The sequence below is a fragment of the Chionomys nivalis genome, chromosome 6 (assembly GCF_950005125.1).
Source record: "Chionomys nivalis chromosome 6, mChiNiv1.1, whole genome shotgun sequence".
NCBI classification, from domain to species: domain Eukaryota; kingdom Metazoa; phylum Chordata; class Mammalia; order Rodentia; family Cricetidae; genus Chionomys; species Chionomys nivalis.
In genome coordinates this window covers 91,620,625-91,640,388 of record NC_080091.1, presented here as the reverse complement: position 1 = coordinate 91,640,388, position 19,764 = coordinate 91,620,625, and the positions used below count along the sequence as shown (strand labels likewise).

General features: G+C 41.7%; 1 protein-coding gene across 3 annotated transcripts in view; it reads left to right on the top strand.

Annotated features, from left to right (window-relative positions):
• Positions 1–19,764, top strand: part of Arhgap24 (Rho GTPase activating protein 24) — a 398,083-nt gene that overhangs the window by 217,229 nt on the left and 161,090 nt on the right. The window contains exon 1 of one of the 3 annotated variants that reach the window (XM_057772996.1): positions 4,110–4,321. The exons of the other annotated variants lie outside the window; for them this stretch is intronic. The gene's annotated coding sequence lies outside the window, so the exon portion shown is untranslated. Of the gene's footprint in view, positions 1–4,109; positions 4,322–19,764 lie in introns of those variants that run through there. 3 annotated transcript variants of the gene reach the window in all.

The window sequence follows — 19,764 nt, the reverse complement described above, 5'->3', positions numbered from 1 at the left end:
TAACAGCACATGTCCTCTTCCCACGCCATAAATAATAAAGTAGGATTGAAGGCCAATTTCCTGTTGATTGTCCTGGTCACCAAAATTGCTAGTTGACCATCTTACTTAACCTATTTTGAGAGCCGCCGGCTCTTGGATTCAGTGTAATCTATTCTATTATCTATGGCTCAGCCTTCTCCATCTCTAAATGGCTTGCTGTCAATGCCTCTCCCCACACCTTCTTTCTTTCCCCGTGTGAAATGCCTGAGTCACTGGGCCTCACTCCACCCATGTCTGAACACCACTTTTTTTCCTTCAACTGCTCCTCGCAGACATACGTCACCATGAAAAGCCAAGCTCGGGAAATACAGAAACACTAAGGAACACAACTGGTACATATAAAGGCGTTGGATGCCCCCCACTTGACCCGTCCATCCTGTGGCAATATCTGAACTTTACCTTTTCACAGAGCTGAATTAGACATAATTGGAAATTATGAAAGGAAAATGAAATTCTGACATTGTGTCTAAAAACCATGCAGGGTATTTTTCCAAGATTCCTCAAGACTCATGTTTTGGATCTCAGTCTCTTATTTGTCAAGGTTGGAGAATTGTTTGCATAATCACCAATTCCTCACTTTGGAAAACAGATTCTACAAATTTAGTTGTCATTGCTGCACTGCACTTTGATAATTACCTGCTCAAGAGGGTATTATTTTCTCCCCTAATCTAATCTAACACAGATGACTTAAAAGTAAGCAGAAATTATAAATCCAAAGAGTGAGCTTCAGAGTTTAGGAATGAGTAAATGTGGCCAAACATGGTAGCATATACCGATAATCCCTGTGCTTGGGAAGCAGAGGCAGGAGAATAGCTGTAAGTCTGAGGCTAGCATCATCTATGTAATAAGTTTCAGTCCAAAATCAAGTAGCAGTTTTAAAATGGTTCCTGGGCGACCTGAGCATTTGCTGTCTGTCTTGTTGTTGTTCGCTTCTTGAAACGGTTTTACATCTTCACACACATGGTCTTCCTGCCTCGGCGTCACCTATGCTGGGAGCACAGACAAGCTCTGCCACAGCCAGTTCCCGTCGTGTTTGAATTTCAGATGTCAAATAGTGAAGCTGTGAGATTTCAGAACAGAGTCAAACGGAACAAAGAGCAGTGACGAGACTGATTTCCACGCGGGCCCCTTTTGTGTTCTGGCTTATCTGAAATAGGCAGGGGTTTGTCAGGGTCAGTGTAACTCAGCGCTAGTGTGGAAAGAGAGAGACATTGGAAGGGTAAAAATGAATTTAAGAATTGGTATAGAAAATTCTACATGAGGCCGGGCGGTGGTGGCGCACGCCTTTAATCCCAGCACTCGGGAGGCAGAGGCAGGCAGAGCTCTGTGAGTTCGAGGCCAGCCTGGTATACAAGAGCTAGTTCCAGGACAGGCTCCAAAACCACAGAGAAACCCTGTCTCAAAAAAACCAAAAAAAAAAAAAAAAAAAAAAAAGAAAAAGAAAAAGAAAAAGAAAGAAAGAAAAAAAAAGAAAATTCTACATGAAAAGAGTGTGGTAGCTTCGTGAATGTCCAATAAATAGTTTTCAAATAAATTAATTGATTAATACATTACAGATCATAGTTTAAAATTATTGTAAGAATATTATACCTTCAGTCTGAGGAAGATAGTTTCTTTATATTTAATTAGAAAATGTTACATGAAAGACTCCTAATAAAATTATTATGTTATATGTCTATGTTTCTTTTCTTTTCTTTTTTCTTTTCTTTTTTTTTTTTTTTGGATTTTCAAGACAGGGTTTCTCCGTAGCTTTTGGTTCCTGTCCTGGAACTAGCTCTTGTAGACCAGGCTGGCCTCGAACTCACAGAGATCTGCCTGCCTCTGCCTCCCGAATGCTGGGATTAAAGACGTGCGCCACCACCGCTTGGCATATCTATGTTTCTTAATAAAACTAATGGATCTGGGCAAGATAATCCCAGTGCTCAGAAATTGAGGTAAGGATTGCCATGACTTTGGTATGCATGGCAAAACTGCATGTGAAATAAACAGATATATAAATAAATAAATACATGCAAGTAAACATATATATATGTAATACACACGTATGTATATATATATATAATTTAATTTATAACTCTGAAAAATGCTCTGGAACAATGATCTTGTACACTGTAAAGGTTTGTCAGTTGTACTGACTAACTAAAATCTGATAAACCAGTAGCCAGGAAGGAAGTATATGTGGGGTGACCAGAATATGAGAATTTGGGTAAGAGGAAAGGTTCAGTTTGTAGTTGTCACCCAGCTGCAGAGGAAGCAAGGTGAGAGTGCCTCACTGATAAAAGGTACCGAGCCATGTGGCTAACACAGACAAGAATTATGGGATAGTTTAAGATGTAAGAGGTAATAAGAAGCCTGAGCTAATAGGCCAGATCAGTTTTTAATTAACGTAGACCTCTGTGTGCTTTCTTTGGGACTCAATGGCTGTGGGACCAGTGGGACAGAAACCTCTGTCAACAAAAAATGGATCTGGATTGTAGTCTAGTGATAGAGTACTTGCTTAGCATGGTGATATCCTGCAATTTATCCCCAGCATCTCACACACACCAAATCACAACAATGATTACCATAAATAAATATGAGGCTGAAGTGATGGGTTTAATTGATAAAGTACCTGTTATTAAACAAGCATGGAGATTCAAGTCTGAATCCCCAGAACCCTTATGAAAGCCTGGTGGTGCTTGAGGATATAGTTATACTCCAGAGCTTCAGGGAGCAAAGAAAGGCAAATTCCTAAAGCTCATTAGCCAAGCAGTATAGCCAATCAGTGAGCTTTTGGCTCAGCAAGATATACAGACTTAAAACAACACACAAGAAACATACACACACACACACACACAAACAAACCTGTGAGCCATCAATACAGAAAGATACCAGACTTCCCTCTGACTTCTGTATTCATGGTCACACAAGTTACCTACACCTTCCTGTGTGTGTGAACACACCACACAATCATGTATGTGTACTGCACACATAGAAATAAGTGAATGAATAAACAAATGTTCATGTATGGTGAACAATGTCTCGACGCACTGCAGGCAGAAAGAACCCTCCCATTGGGCTGGCATGATGACAACATGGGTAAACTCCTTGCCTTGTAAACAGAAGATTTTAAAATTCTTTAAAGATCCTGGCACTGTGGCTTGAGTCTGTAACCCCAGCATTGGAGATGCAGAGATGAATGGATACTGGGGAACCATCCCAAGCTTGTCTAAGAGTTCTAAGCCAGGGAGAGATGCTGTCTCAAGAAATAACTGAGGTATGCCCCCAGGGTTACCCGCTGGCTTCCACACATAGTCATATAACGTGTGCATGTACCCTTGTGCACATACAGACATGCACACACATAGAAACCACACAGAGTCAAGATGTTTCTAGTTCTGGTGCCGTAAGAACTGTGTGTGTCCTTCTCTCTGATGCTGAACAGAAATATCACAGTTTAAACCTAACCCCACTCATATGAGGATCTCTTCCTAGAGTGGGCTTTGCGGAGGCTAATGTGTAGGAACAACCCTCAATAGGAGCAACTCCAGAATCATACAACTCTCCGAAAAATATAATTCCCAAGTATGCAAAGAGAACTGAAATTCTGGGAGAACTTTCAATACTAAGGATTTTGAAGTGAGGAAGATGTTATCTCTGAGATAACAGATGGCAAGTGGTTCCCACGTTCTAATTGTCTCCCTGCTCGCTGCCAATGCCTTCACGCGGTTTATAATGATACAGAGGTCATTTCCTCCCAGTCGCCCAGTGCGGTGGAAACGCTGAACCGGTAGTCATGAAACCTTATCTGTTAATGGAGCCACTAACAATCGAGCTGCCTGACTGACGGCATTCAGCTCAAACTTTCTGCTTTCTCTGGGCTTCCCTTTCCTGATCATCAGAATGAGAAAGCACTAGGCTTCTGTGAGATTTCTATAATTCTCTCATCTTCTTTGTGTTCTACTGTTTTTCCAAATGCTCAAATACTACATTATTTAAGGTATATCCCCCCCCCCTTCGTTTCTCTGTCTCTTTCTTCAATATATGGGATAGGAGGACACTGACTAAGTCTGGGGAAGGAGGAGGAAGAAAATTAGCTACAGGAAGAGTTTATAGTCCGTCTACAAGAAACTTAAATATAGCTACCACTGCTTCGAAAGGAACAGTTTATGTCCAAACAATATTTTCCAGACGAGCTCTGTGCTTTCTTGCCAACAGAATTGACTTTAAACTGGAGGCAGTAGACAGTTAAACGAGTCGACTCTGGGACCAGCTGTGTTAGACAAGACCAATTACTTATAAGGTACTGTTTTTCCTCGCTGAAATCTTCAGGGTCCGTTTGCTTGGGGTACAAGAGTTTGGTGGGCACTTGATCTTCGCTTTTCCTTTTATTTTTCCTCCTTACTGTGAGAAAATGCAATCTTCCAAAGAGCTCGGGGTTTAGCTGTACTGTTTTGTGGCTGCTGGCCTCGGAGCCGCTGGGGTTGTTTTGTTTTACTTACAGGAACCAAATGATCTTTGTCAATTTATCCAGAAACTGTCTTCAGCCGTGTCCAATCTTGTCCTGTGTGATATTTGACTTCTATTGTATGTGTTGGATAGGAGGTATGTGCGGACTTCCTTAGCCGAGGGGGAGGGGCTAATACATCTTCAACTTGAACTGTAGGATTAATACAAAGCCCACCCAGAAGAGGAGTGGGAGGCGGCAGGTCCAGTCATCGCTGTTACTTCCTCAGCCCAGAACTTAGAAGATTTAATAAGAAAAACACTTTAAATGAAGGTTTCACTACTAGCTTGCCTCTCTACTTAAATGGTCATTTTAACTCTTGCTTCTCTTTGTTGTCATTTCTTTTTAAATTCCAGGGAACAGTGTAAGTTTGGTGTTGGGGTAAAAGGCTGTACTACCGGCACTCAGGCAGTGGAAGCAGGAGGGACAAGAGTTCAGGGTCAGACTCAGTCATATAGTAAGTCTGAAGTCAGCCTGGGATATGTGAAACTCTTAACAAAAAATAAGATAAAGTTCATAATAGTTTAGCCTTACCCACCTTGAAGGAGCAACTTTCCTACCAAGCAAGGCACACACCACTGTTTCTCCTTACCGACTCCTCTAGGGACTGCCAGAAACCGAAGAAGGAAAGACTACAACCAGGTCAGAAGGTTGACAGAATGGATCCCAAGATCCTCTGTCATTTGAAGTGCCACTGTTAACCCCAGACCTGGCCAGCTAGCTTGAAGTATCTGCTGCTAGCCTAGAAACAGGAAATGGAGACGTGGGCTCTTGACATGGGAAGTTGGCATGTTTGCCTGTGAAAATGCGCTGTCGGCCATTGGCAGATCTTGACCTCTCTGAAGTCTTCCGTATGGTTCTATGTCTCTTTAGGGGGGAAGTAAAAGAAATTTGATGTTTCCCAGATCATTCGGTATTAGCATGGGGACACATGATCACTTTTTTTCAATAACGCAGTGATGCCTCTTGGGTTTGTCCTACGGTGTGCAAGGGTGTTACTTCCATTGAAAGTTCACATAATCCCTGTATTGTTTTTCAGGTTTTATTTTTATTTCTATGTGCATTGTCCATCTAAAAATGATGAATTTTCCTACCACGCAAAACAGTTTGTGTAATCTCTAGCGGCTCCCTACAACCTCAGATGCTCTTCCATAATTATTAATTATTTGTGATTGCCAACCTAAAGAACAAAGCAGAGCCCACAAGCTTGTGAAAGCATGGATGGACTGAGAGGCAGTGTGTTTCTCTGCTGAAAAAAGGGCACAGACACACTGACATCTATTTTGGGTGCTCGGGAGATGTTTGGCTCAAGCTCAAGTTCGTAGTTGTGGTTTGTAGTAGAGGTTGCCATGGAGGCTGTTCTGGAACACAGAACACATCCCTGCATTGGATTTAAAAAAAGAGTGCTGTTTGGTTTCCTTTTTATAAACTTTCTGGAGGTATGTGTTGAGAAATCAGGGAGTAAGTGATCTTGAGGGACAGACGTAATATTCATCAAGTGTAAGAGTTTTATTTAAGCTCATTCACAGGCACACTGCTCACATGCGTGCGTGGCTGAGCAGAGCATAATCTGACTTTGTGGGGAAGCCTAAAGACACAAAGTGCCACTAGTGCCCATTGTTCTTCTGTATGGAGGCCACACTGTAGGGAGAAAGAAATGGGTACTACCAGGCTAGTTGTGTGGACGATGATTTGGGTTTCTTAAGGGAATTCTGACTTATTTTCAAGTTGTATTAAACTGCAAAAACTTGGCATAAAATAATCTTTACAAACCATGTGTGTTGAATATATGACAATATGTGTCCTTTTACCTTCCAACATTTTTGTGTTGTATTCCAGAACAAAGCTGAGTTACTGGTTTCTCAATGGTCTTGAGAATGATAATCATCATTTTCATTAATCTGTCTTCATATGCATACACCCACATACCCATACCCTCCGACACACATCAAATAAACAAACTAGTAAAGCCACTGACCGACAAAGGGGCTATATGAGTGCATGACCATTATCAGTTCAAACATTCCACAGAATCCTTTGCCAGTTACTTGGTCATATGACTTCCTTCAGAACCACGCTGGTGGCAACATCTTCAGTTCCAAGCCATGCCCTGGGGAAAGTCCTTTGGGTGTAATGTGACTTCGGACCTGCACGTGATTGGAGCTGTCCAGAATCTTTGTGTGCTTCTGCTCCCAACTTGAGTTTGATAAATAGAAAGACTTCCCTGGAAGGAAAAATATTATCCCAGTTGAAGCATAGGCTTTAAGCATTGGAAATATGAACCGCAGATAGGCTTTCTATCATGGGCTCATTTTCACTGAAATTCAATTTTCACAAGGCAAAATTTCTAAAAAGTGAAAGTCATTGTGAATAAAGGTGTGTTTGGGGCGGGGGCGTTGATTTGACAGGTTTTGAACTGGAAGGGAAGGAAAGAGACTGCTCTCCATAAACAAAAGCAGGTTTGCACTCACGGATAGCATCTGCTATGGCCCTATCAAGTTTAACTGGGAGGGTTCTCCACAAGCCCTGGAATCCATCTCCTCCTAAACTAGAATCCAGGGAACAAGACTTAACGTTTCCTGATGAGCAGTCATACTTGATGCTGATGTTTATTCTGAGGGTGTTAGGGAAGAAACACTGCCTACACTTCTTTAGATTTTGGTATAAACTCATAAAACTGCTATTAGCCAGAGCTCACTTGGAATTTTAAATTTTCTATGAAGAAAAAGCATCATGGAATCTGAAGTTGACTATTTCAAAGGCACAATTGTAGACTGGGGACATTTTTGTTGTCTGGATTTTTGTTTTTCTCATCTTGTTTATTTTTGTAAACATTGTGGGAAACTTTGTACCATTGCACACACTTTGGAGAAGAAGGCAGGACAAAGCAGTGCGTTATTCTGTTCTTAGCCTCTCCATCTTGCATGAGTTCCGTCTGAGGGGATGCATTCACTCGGGACAGGAAGGATAGCATCATCTGCTTCAGTCTGAGGAAGAGGTCAGCCGTGTCCCCTCTTCTCTGACAGTTCCCAGGGGAGGGAAAGGTTCTCTCTTCCCTCCAAGGAAGAGGTCAAGATTCCATGCCAGAGGTCTTTCTCACACAAGGAGTGATAAATATATGAAGGCTATGGGAACTTGGGAAATGGCTGTCATTTTGCTAATGAATATTTGCTAAGGCATTTCCTGGGCCACTGGTGTTTATGGGACTTTTAAACAAAAATGCTTTTGAAGACAGACCCAAGACTCGCTTCGCAAACTGCGCCCCGCTACTCGCACCTTTGCTTTTCCTCGGTGCACAATTGATGCTCGGGTCTCTGCTACACTAAAAATAGCAATCAGCGTTCTCAGCCACATACTCCCTCCCCTGTGCCAACAAATATTTCTGCATTCTGTGTGTGCTTCCTCACCTGTCTCTATGCCACCGTGCTTTGAAGTGTGCACATCTACCACAAAACCAAAATTACCCAAAGAGGGCTGCCAGGGGTGGTCTAATCAGCCACCAGTCTCAGCAGGCATTTTTCTTTGTCAGTACCTTCTGCTTTTTGCCATTCATGCTTTTCCCTGCCGGGCTCCTTAATGTAATTCTGCCTGTTAGTGTGGGGTATTGTGTCCCTGGTTCTATTTGTCTGCAGGGCATCTTTGTTTTCCTTTCTCTGCCTTCTCATACAGTCCCATAGCTTCAGTGCCACCAGCTTAGGTTTCTACCCAGCAAACCTGTCCTAAGCTTTACGTAAATTGTTGTGAAGGGCTTCTCTCCCTGGTGTGTGCTTTCCTGGTATCGGGATGCCTGCTCCGCAGGACAGTGGACGCCAGCCCCGTTGCATGGGCTTGGCCTGTTTCCTCACTAAGTTAAAAGTCTGAAGTGATGTCCTGGGACTAGTGCTGCGCTCTCCATAGCTTTCCTCACTGAAACTGACCCTTGCTTTGTGGCTCCTCTTTTACCCTCAAGAGCAGACATTAAATATTGCAGATTGTTTTGTTTTGTTAACATGGGTTCACTATGTAGGCTTGCCTGGACTGCAATGCCTCTCTGTGCAGGACAAACTGGCTTCGAACTCCAAGGTGACCTACCTGCCTATGCTCCCCAAGTGCTGGAATGAAGGGTATGAGCCACTATGCACTTACCACAGCATTTAAAAATATATGTTCTTGACACATTTCTCTCTTTATTCCCATGGCCACCATCTTGCAGGAAACTTAGTTATCTCTTGTTAGGTTGGTGGCTCATCACTGTTCTTTCTCTAAGTCTTTCTGCACCACTCCACCATCTACTACATGTGTGTCAATTTAAAGCAAAGATGATGGATGAGTGGGTGGATGGGTAGGTGGATGGTTGGATAGGTAGGTGGATGAGTGGGTGGGTGAGTAGGTGGGTAGATGGATGGGTAGATAGATGGATTGGTGGAGGGATGGATGAGTGGATGGGTGTGTGGGTGTGTGAATGGGTTGGTGAATGGATGGAAGTATGGATGGATGGACAGACAGATGGACAGACGGATAGATGGATGAATGGACAGATATATAACCAAAACATTTCAATAACTTTTTATTACATAGACAAGAACAAAGGCTATTGAGTTGAATTTCATTATTTGAGATCATGTACATGAGTTGACATATGTAAGACCCTAGTCCTTCTGAGGCTCAGCCTCCTCATCTAAAAGTAGACAAATTGACTACTGCATTTCCAGCCCTTCTGTACCTGTTCCTGTGTTCTATGCATCTCCCATTCACTTAGACATCCATGCTTAAGAGGATTCATGTTGAGAAAATGGATCTCAGGCTATTGTTTTCAAGGAAAGGAACAGCTGCAGGAGAGATGGCTCCTTGGTTAAGAGCAGGGGTTGCTCTTACAGAGGGCCTACATTCAGTTCCCAAAACCCACACAGTGGCTCACAACCATCTGTAACTCCAGTTCCAGTGGATTTGATTTCCTCTTCTTGCTTCCATGGGCATTGCACACCTATGGTGTACAGCCATTCATGCTGTACACGTATGTACATTTCACACATACATGTAAAACAAAGAAAGAATAAATCTTCAAAGGGGAGAGTAGCAATAAAAGTAAAATTATTTCTCTTTCTAACAACCAGCACAAGTAAATAATTCTTTAGTCAGTGTTTGCATTAGCTTTCTTTCTTGTTCAAGATTCAGTCTAAGAATCATAACACAAGCAAGCAGAGTAGCCAGTTAACCTAGCTTGGGCAGTTTGACACTACATGACCCCATCTGCAGACTGTTTCTACTATTTGGATTTAAGAATCCACTGTAAGTGAGATGCCTCAGTAGGAAAAGGCACTTGCTGCCAAACCTAGAAACCTACTTCATGATGGAAGACAGAATTGGTTTCTCCAAGTTGACCTCTCACCTGCACACCCTGAGATATAGGACACACACACACGCACACGTGCGCGCACACACACACACTATATAAACAAACAATAATTTAAAAAGAACTCCATAGGATACCATAATCAGTTGAAAGTAAAATTCAGTGTAAGAGCTTAATGTAATGAGTGTTTCTCTGTCCCACCAGTCAGTTCCCCAAAATGACAGAGACTTATTAATTATGAAAACTAGACCTCAGCTTAGGCTCATCCCATTAGCTCTTATAACTTAAATTAACCCATTTTAGTAATATATGTTTTGCTTGTGACTTTTTACTTTTTTTATCTTACACCTCCTGTTTCCTCCCTGTCTCTGGCTGGTGACCTTCTTCCTCCCAGAGTTCTCTCTGTGTGCCCAGAAGTCCCTCCTACAGCTCCTGCCTAGATATGGGCATTCAGCTCTTTATTAAACCAGCCACAATGATGATGGAGGTGGGTCTTGTATCTATCTGTTGCTTTCATTGGTTAACTAATAAAGAAACTGCCTAGGCCCATTTGATAGGCCAACCCTTAGGTGGGTGGAGTAAACAGAACAGAATGCTGGGAGAAAGAAGCCGAGTCAGTGAATCGCCATGATTCTCCCACTCCAGACAGATGCAGGTTAAGATCTTCCTGGTAAGCCAGCTCGTGGTACTACACAGAATATTAGAAATGAGTTAGATCAATATGTAAGAGCTAGCCAATAAGAGGTTAAAACTAATGGGCCAGGCAGTGTTCAAGAGAATACAGTTTCCGTGTAATTATTTCGGGTGTAAAGCTATCCAGGTGGCGGGACGCAGCCCGCCACTCCACACAACAGAGTGGCACCCCACGTTGGGCGCCAGATGAAGGCAAAGGTGTAAGTCACAAACAATCCCACACTAGTTTGGAATTATGATTAATATAATTGTTATTTATTTAAAGGGGAAAAAACTTACAGATCACCATCCCAGACAACAGCCCTCTGCGCAATCAGGAAGGGAGTCTAGTAGCCAGAAGTGGAGCAGGAAGTAAGAGAGTGTGAGGAGGGAAGTGGCCACTTTTTTAAAGGGAGAGAGACCATGCCCCAATGGGCTGGTATCTCAGGGGCTATTGGCTGGAAGAGCGGAAGGACCTCCCGCAACACAATGACACATCTTCTCACAGTGAACAATGTCCCACAACAGCTTAAGCCCCTCATTATACTTTTGTCCTAGAGTCTCGAGGTAGTTAAGTTTTTCTGAAGTGATCTATAGGTAGAGAGAATGGTCATGTCTCCTTGTACCCAGTCTGTGTTGCCTGGAGGATGACATTGTGTCCTTGTACCCAGTCTCTGTTTCCTGGAGGCTATTGTGAATGCCTTTTCTAGAGCTTCCTCCTGGAGATCACTTCACTACAGTTATATTTTTCAGAGCATTAGAATTCTGCATTCTAGTCTATTTCATTAATCAGTTTGTTGATTATTATCACATCAAGCTGCATAATCATGGTAGGGAAGTGGGGTAGGGGTCTTAAAAGCATAAGAACTAAGTTTCCATTTATTTCCACTGCTCGAAACAATTCAAACTAGTACAACTGAACTCTAAATGGACACATACATTTGAAATGGTTTTCTGCTATAAGGATTTTGTACTCATACTATCAAGTTTTGGAATATTAATTTACAGTCCTAAATTCACAACAGGGAAATAAAGCAGGGAATTATTTTTTCTTTCTCACCCATCTTTCAGTGCTGGGGACATGCAGAATAGAATGTGCGAAGCCATGGTTGGAATAGGAGGCATTTATGCCCTGTTTGCTGGATTTTAAACTTATTGAGGGTCCGGAATGGGGACTCATGATGTGCATAACATAATGAAGTATGTTTCACTGCAAGGTAAACCCTCTAATGTATTATAGGGTTCTTGGGAATAATGTAAACCATGCTAGAGATTCACTTGTATATTTCAATAATATCAGTATTATGTTATGGAAGGTCTATGTTTTTATGAACATAAACACCCACAAAAGATACAGGGAAAGTAGCTAAGGATAAAGTACTTGCTATGAGTCCATAGTGAATGTTTCCCCATCTTCAAGAAGGTCTGTCCCTGTCTCTGCCTTCTTCCTCACCTAAAGATATGGTCTCCACCTCCTCATCTTCCATGGCATTTACCACACACAGATGCTACTCCATTTTTGTTTGTTTTGGTTTGAGTTTTTATTTTATTTGTTTTTTTTTTCAGAGTAGACCATTCCTAGATCTTGTCGTCCTAGAAATTGTTACTTCTGAGCTACTGTCCCCAGCCCTGCTTGTCCCCTTCTCTCCTCTAGAGCTCTGCTGAGACATTCCTTTGGGTCAGGGCTTACTGTCTGCTCCATCGTCCTTGTTCAGCTGGACCATAAATTCTGGGAGAATTATCAGGTCTATTTTAAGTCTTTGATGACCAGTGGGTAGGGTGGTACCTAAAAAGTAAATCTTAAAAACTGAGATTCAATATTGTTCTAGTGTGGCTGGCACAAACAGGTGTGTATCCTATCTGATGTATATTTATACAAGAATGAGTAGCAGGGTGGCTCGGTGTCTTGTTTTATATATATATGTTTCTTACTGATTCCAGTTTCTCACTAAAGTAGCAATCATTTCAGTGTTTCATTAAGAGTACCTGCTTTGGAGTCCTTCCTACCATCACGATTTCTGTCCCATTACATGATAACCGACCCATCATCAATCCTCAATAACTATTTGAAATGTTAATATATGACCAAATCCATTCCATTGGCTTTGCTCACATCTCATTTTTTTTATGACAAGGATTTCTCCATAAAAAGGATAATTCGGAAAGGAATTTTATATATCTCTGTAATAACAGCTTGGAGTTTGAGATATTTTTGTTTGTATCCTTTGAGTTTCAAAAAGTCAACCTCCTTTCAAAAAAGTTTTGTATTCAAAGTTTAACTTACAATAACAACAACAACAACAATAAAAAGAGTTTTTTCCTACATCTCCACAAGCACATGATTTTCTATCACCCCACAAACACGTGGTATATGAGACACAGGGGAAAATCAGGGGGAGATGAAGACATACCACACACTTGAAGACAGTGGAATGCTAAATAAAACTCATGTCCTGCTACGTTCTGCCTATTGGATTCACGGGAGACAGAAGTGGAAACACAGAGCTGAGTGTCTGATCTAACATCAGAGGAAAACGTGAACCACTTTCTATATAGAAGACATGGAGGCTGAAAACCTTAAATCAAATTTTAATGCTTTTATGCTAAAAAACTACTAGAAATAAGCATCACAGCAGACATGTTCAGAATACTCTCCAGGTTACTCCTTGCCCTGTGGGCAGCCTCAAGTAGAATAGGAAAAGGCCAAGCTAAACTTGCAGGTGTCCAGACTTTGGAAGCTAAAGGAAAGGTCTCAGGTCTGTGGGATGAATTCCAGAGATACCCATGTGTTCCAAGGCTGAATACCTTGGCACCTTCCCTGTCTCAGGATGTAGAAAGAGGAATCTATGTTCCTGATACCAGACAATGCTCAATTAAAAGGAATTTCTAGATTGAGTTTCAGCCTGTGGATATAAAAAAGAATAAGAACATACATACTTGGCTTTATAGAGCCAACGTTCATTTTTCAGCATGTCAGTATTTCAACTTAAACATGCTACTTTTAGTAGTCTGTATTACATAGAAAATTAGGGTGTTGAAATAACAGCTTAAAGTGCAAAGTATACTTGCTATTCTTCGGCATGACAGGGATTTCCAAGCTTAACAGACCAAATGTAAAATTCTGTGTGTAAAGTCCAAGTGAGATGAAGGGATAAAGAGATTGACCCCACAGGACAGCCTTCATTTTAGACAACTCAGAAGGGTTTCTGGGTTTCCTTTCCATTTCATCTAAAGTATGATTCCTCAAGACATCAATGCCTTATTGGTGTTATCTTAAGGAATACTCACCAAAAAAAGCTATTTTTTATTTTTACCCAATCGTTCTACACAATTGTTGCTTTATAACATGAGTCTATCCTGGAATTCAACAGCAGGCTAAGAAAGGGGTTTCTAAATAAGCCTGGCCCCATAAAGCCAGTCAATAGACAGGTGGGGTTAGGAGCAGGACTGGTTTCATTGTTGTTGTGATGGTGCTTTGTTTGCCTTTTTACTTTGCTTAAGAGTGAGACATGCACTCATCAATAACTGAACATTGGAAACCGAAAAGAACTAAATCTCTAAGAAGCAAAGCTTCGACTTACAATAGAACTGGAAGTTAATTAACCCTACAGAGCCCAGGGTGAAGTCTGAATTCAAGTGAAGCTAGATAGGGAAGCAAAGCTGAGCGTGCTGCCAGCATACCATAGTTTGTCCTTGTGGGGTCTGGGGCAGGCTACCGAAGCCACTAGGTGGGCAGTGAGTGCCAGTTACTCGCTGCATTCTCAGAGAACTAGGGCCCACTCTGAGAGGTAAAGCTAGGTAGGGGTATGGAAGAATTCCCTTGAGAAAGCCAGGTTCACCCCTGTCGGAGCCCATGTGGGTCCAACACAGATTTCCTAACCCGGCTGGAACGGAGTCACGAGGAATAAAACTGACACAGCTTACACGGTCATCATGGAAAAAGCCAGATCTCTCTTTATTCTCCAAACATCTTATATATCCCCTGAATTGAGCGGGAAAAACACATTAGGCTGTCTCCTAGGCAACCAGGTGCCTGGGCTCAAGTCACGTCCCCATGTCCACATCTAGCAGTCAGGTAGGCCATGAATTAGCATCTCTATAAGACATCCTTAGTTACAAAAGGAGGAAGCACCGAACCTCTAAACTCTTAAATCATCAGCTTTAGCCAACATCTCTTCTCAGGTAATCTACATTCTAACAAAAGAAACTAGGAGCAGCACATCCTGGCTATTGTTAGGCAGAGACAGTTTGTCTGCAGAGTTACGTGATCAGCTCAGACCGGGCTAATGGCTCTTGTGCCATACCAAAATATGGGCCTACACACCCCCAGTTTGCTTTTTCCTCACAGCCACCATATTGGTACACACCCCACTTTAGTGCCCAAGTAGGACTATTTATTGACTCATCACCTGTGTTTCTGGCTTGTTTTCCAAAGTCCTAGTTTTACATATCCTTTCCCACTATCCTCAATAAATCTGTGTGTACTTATTCGATATAAAATTAACCCAAACAGCTTAAAATGAAGATTTCCCCTGCCCATTCTTGAAGCATCTGGTCCAGCTCATCTGGAGGGGACTCTGGGATGTGCATTGTAGCAAAGGCTTTGGGTGGCATACGAACAATGCTGTGAGAAACCCTGCTTAAAGTCAACCAAATGCCTTGGGAAATGTGGTAATTCCCTGGCTGCCTTGCCCCTCTTAGGAAGCCTCATGTCCTGTATGAGACAGCACAAATGACTCTAATGCCATAGATCTTTTTTTAAATATTTATTTATTTATTATGTATACAATATTCTTTCTGTGTGTATGCCTGCAGGACAGAAGAGGGCACCAGACCCCATTACAGATGGTTGTGAGCCACCATGTGGTTGCTGGGAATTGAATTCAGGGCCTTTGGAATAACAGGCAGTGCTCTTAACCTCTGAGCCATTTCTCCAGCCCAATGCCATAAATCTTGACTGAGTGGAGAATGTCACTATATCCTGGGTCAGAACATTGAGCGTTTAGGATATCAGTATGTTGTGGCCAACTCTAGTTTTCGTGGAGCTACAACTTTAAAGGCAATTTAATTTTATTAGATTTTAGACCTGGCCAGAGATATGAAAATGGTTTCAATTTGTACCTGAAATGCAAATTTTCATTGTGTTGCTCTTCTGAAAATGAAATATCTCTCCAGTTTATGAGAGAACTGTCCTTGCAGTTGCTGGCATAACAACAGCTGCAGGCCGCAGCTAGAAGTTAAGAAGGAGCTCTGGCTGGCTGTTGTGTGTCTTTAGGACTGGAAGCTGGGCAGCGAGCAGTCGTCACATATGGGAAAGATTTACGTTGCCTGCGTGGGCTCCAGCTCGATGTAGTGTAAACGGTATTTTCAAGCACTTTGGTTTCCCAGATTTTCCATGACTACAGTGTATGCTCTTGTCCCTGCTGAGAAGTATGTTAGTCTAGGGAATACCCAATAAGCATTCTTCCAGGCTCTCTAGCCAGAGCCTTTGTTTTGAGCCAAGTCTGGTGTGACTGTTTCACAGATGATTTTGCTCTTTCTCAACTGTGATGGAAAAATATTGAAATTTTAAAATAGCTAAAGAAAGCATTTGACCATGAATCAGTTAGTGTTCGTTGTTATTGAAGACTGTGAGGAGCCAGTACCAGGCTTATGCAGCGTACCGAGAATCTAGTGCTAGAAAAAAAAAAAAACCAAACCAAATCAAATAAAAACAAGACAAAAACCCTGCTGTATGCTTAGCCTTTGTTACAGTAGAGAAATTAGGAGTCTGATTTGTGAGGCCAATTATCTCCAGTAAGTAGCGGCTAGAACTAGAAGTTTCTATGGTGGGTCCAGTGGGTTGTTGCAGGTGGTCTTATCAGCAGTGGGTTCATTGCTAGAGATTCTTGGGCTCTAGTATGTTTATATAGGCATTAATTAGGAGGCATGGCTATAAAATATTGGCATCTCAGACTGAGGTGGCTCAGCCTTTAAGGGCTGGTTATAGAGAGGACCCTGTGTTCGATTCCCAGCACCCATGGCAGAAGGCTCACAACCACCCAAATCTCAATTTCCAGGAGATCCAGTGCCTCTTCTGGCCTCCATGAGCAGTGTAGACTCACATGTACAAATCTACACACAGACACACGCGTGCACATAGTTAAAAATAAAAGTCTTTTTAAAAAGAAAATTAAATATTGGCATCTAATAACTAACTAGGATTTAGGACATGATCCCAGATAAGAAATTATGTGCGTTGAAGAGAATGGTGCTTTGAATTGCTTTCACCACCTATTTCCAGCTTTCACCTCTCCCAGCACAGAAGACCACTACATTCCCTCCTTTGAAGTAATTTGTCTTTAGCACAGCTGAAGGGAAGTGTTACACACAACCCAGGAGTTTAGATGCTTCTGTCAGGTCATTGCATACCATCCTCTGTGCTTTGACTCTAGTAGCACATATTAGGGCCCTTGGGTGCCTACGTTAAAACGATGTCCTTGTTGACCTAAACTGGACCCCAGATATGTCAGAAACAAAGCATGTTATAGAATTGTTGCTCGGTGTGGTATATTTGAGCTCACCTTGACCAGCCCAGAAACTCTTTAATGTTGTATAGAAAAATGGTGAAGTAACTCAGTTTAGGATATAACCAGGCTAGCTAAAAGATAAAACAATTATATTTTTATTTATTATAAGGGGTAATCTCATGAAACAGGAATGAGAAGTCCAAGCTCAGCTGTGCTACAAGGGAACCACACAGAGAGAACATACCCGTGCCCCACACCTGTTTTTCTCTGGTCCCAAAAGGCAAAGCTTTAACTTGGTTCCACCTCTTAAAGATAATTGGTTGACAAAGCTTCCCCATCACCTTCCCCTTTTGTCTACACAAGAGCCATCCAAACACAATACCAAACTATATACAATAAGAAAAAATATCAAGTATAAAATTATACCCAACATAAACAATATTAAACAAGGAACACATAATAAATATTTTAATAAACATTTTATTCCAAAGGGTCTAAGTCTTTCATCAGAAATAGGGAAAATAGGCTTGCCTAAATCATAAGAAGATGACTATGACTATCTAATCTTCAACCCCATCAAAGGCCTGAGAAGGGACATAATATATATTACTTGAGTCAAGCAGTGTATTACAGAGACAATTGTCTACCTGAGCTATCACCCAAAGTCTCATTTGCAACATTGTAGCAACCAAGTTTGGCTAAGGCCTAGTGTCACTGACAGACCATTTTTAGAGGAAGAAAAATTTTTAGAACCATCTTACCCTGTCTTTGCAAGGTTTGGAAGTCCTTTGTGTTCTGCTTATCCAGTCTGGATACCATGTACACTGTCAATAGTTGAGGCATGGGCAGTTCCTTACCCAAAGGCCATTTGTGCCAAGAGGAAAGCAAACTTCAAGTAGAATGTTGTGGGACAATAGTTTTACCCTGTAAAGCTTTGTTTCTTCTACTTGTTTAATAAACTGCTGATTGGCCAGTAGCCAGGCAGGGTGATGAGAACAGGAGAATGCTTAGAAGAGGAAGAGTCTATAGCCATCACCCAGACACAGAGGGAGCAGGATGTGATGGCCTTTCCGAAAACAGTACCAAGCCACGTGGCTAACACAGATAAGAATTATGGGCTAATAGAAGTTATAATCGTTAATAAGAAACCCGAGCTACCTGGCCAATCAGTTTATGATTAATGTAGACTTCTGTGTATTTCTTTGGGACTGAACAACTATGGGACTGTGCAGTACAGAAACCTCAGTCAACAGGAAAAGGTTTATGATATTTATTCTTGATTCTCTACTTGACTGGAATGAGAAGTGCCTATAGATAGACCAGGGCAATAGTGGTCTAGTATGTCTGTGGATGAGTATTTAGAGAGAATTAACTAAGTGAGAAAATCTGACCCTAGAAGCGGATGTCTCTATCTCATAGGCTGGCCACCAGATGGGTTAAAAGCAGGAACAGAGAGAGCTATCTAGGAAGTACAATCTCCTTCTCATCCTTGTTTGCTATTGTGTGAGCTGTACTGCCACCCTCATTAGGAGGAGGGAGCTGCTTGTTGGTTCCTGGCCACCCGGCTAGCTTAGACTTGAAATAATCACACAGAAACTACATTAACTAAATTACTGCTTGGCACATTAGTTTTAGCTTCTTATTGGCTAACTCTTATATTAATTTAACCCATTTCTATTAATCTGTGTATTGCCACATGGCTGTGGCTTACCAGCTAAAGTTGTGACCAGCGTCTGTCTCTGGTGGCTCCATGGCATCTCTCTGACTCTGCCTCCTTTCTCTCAGCATTCACTTTAGTTTTTCTCACCTAGCTCTGTTCTTTTGCCCTATCACAGGACAAGACAGTTTCTTTATTCATTAACCAATAAAGCAACATATAGACAGAAGGACCTCCCGTACCACCCTCATCCCTCCATGCTGGACTGACCCCTCTGAAACCACAAGCCTGAATCCATCCCTCCTCTGTTGTTTACCTCAGGTATGTGGCTAAAGAGATGAAGAAGGAAGCTTGACTAACACATATAATGGTGGAGATTGCCAGCAATGTGCAGTGTAGATCATGGATCACTCAGCAGAACTCAGCAAACACTCTTATGGAAATGACGTGAGCTCACTGTGGGGCTGGTCTTGAGTTACAAGGAACTAGAAAGGATACCAAAGAATACATGATCATTTGTATATAATGGTTCAGAGGTTAAAAACATCGGCTGGTCTTCCAGAGGACCCAGATTCAATTCCCAGTTCCCACATGATAGCTCACAGCCATGGTGGTATATGGACATACACTAAACAAAACACATATAATAAATATAATGTAAAAAGATGGAAACTTACCATTAAACTCTTAATAATGACATTGGAAATGAAAATGAGAATAAACAAGGTGGAGATTCTACTGTTTCTAATAGTGACTCAAATATCATTTCTAATCTTCAAATAATTTTAAAATAAAAATATGGGAAGAGTTAACATCATATTCTCATAAAAACAAAGATTTTGACACATTTCAAAACCACTTCCTCTAAACCATGGCTATCAGGATCAAGAGAACTCAGAATCTGGTCCTGAGGGAATGTCCTTAAATGGAAGACCTGGAAATAAAATGGAAGCTCATGATGTCACTTGTGTGAAAACAGACCGCTGGGAACTCATCATCTATGGGCTGCTTCAGAGAAGCCCAGGAGCTGGAGCTTGTTTTTATGCAGTGAAGTCTTGAAGTGTGTAAC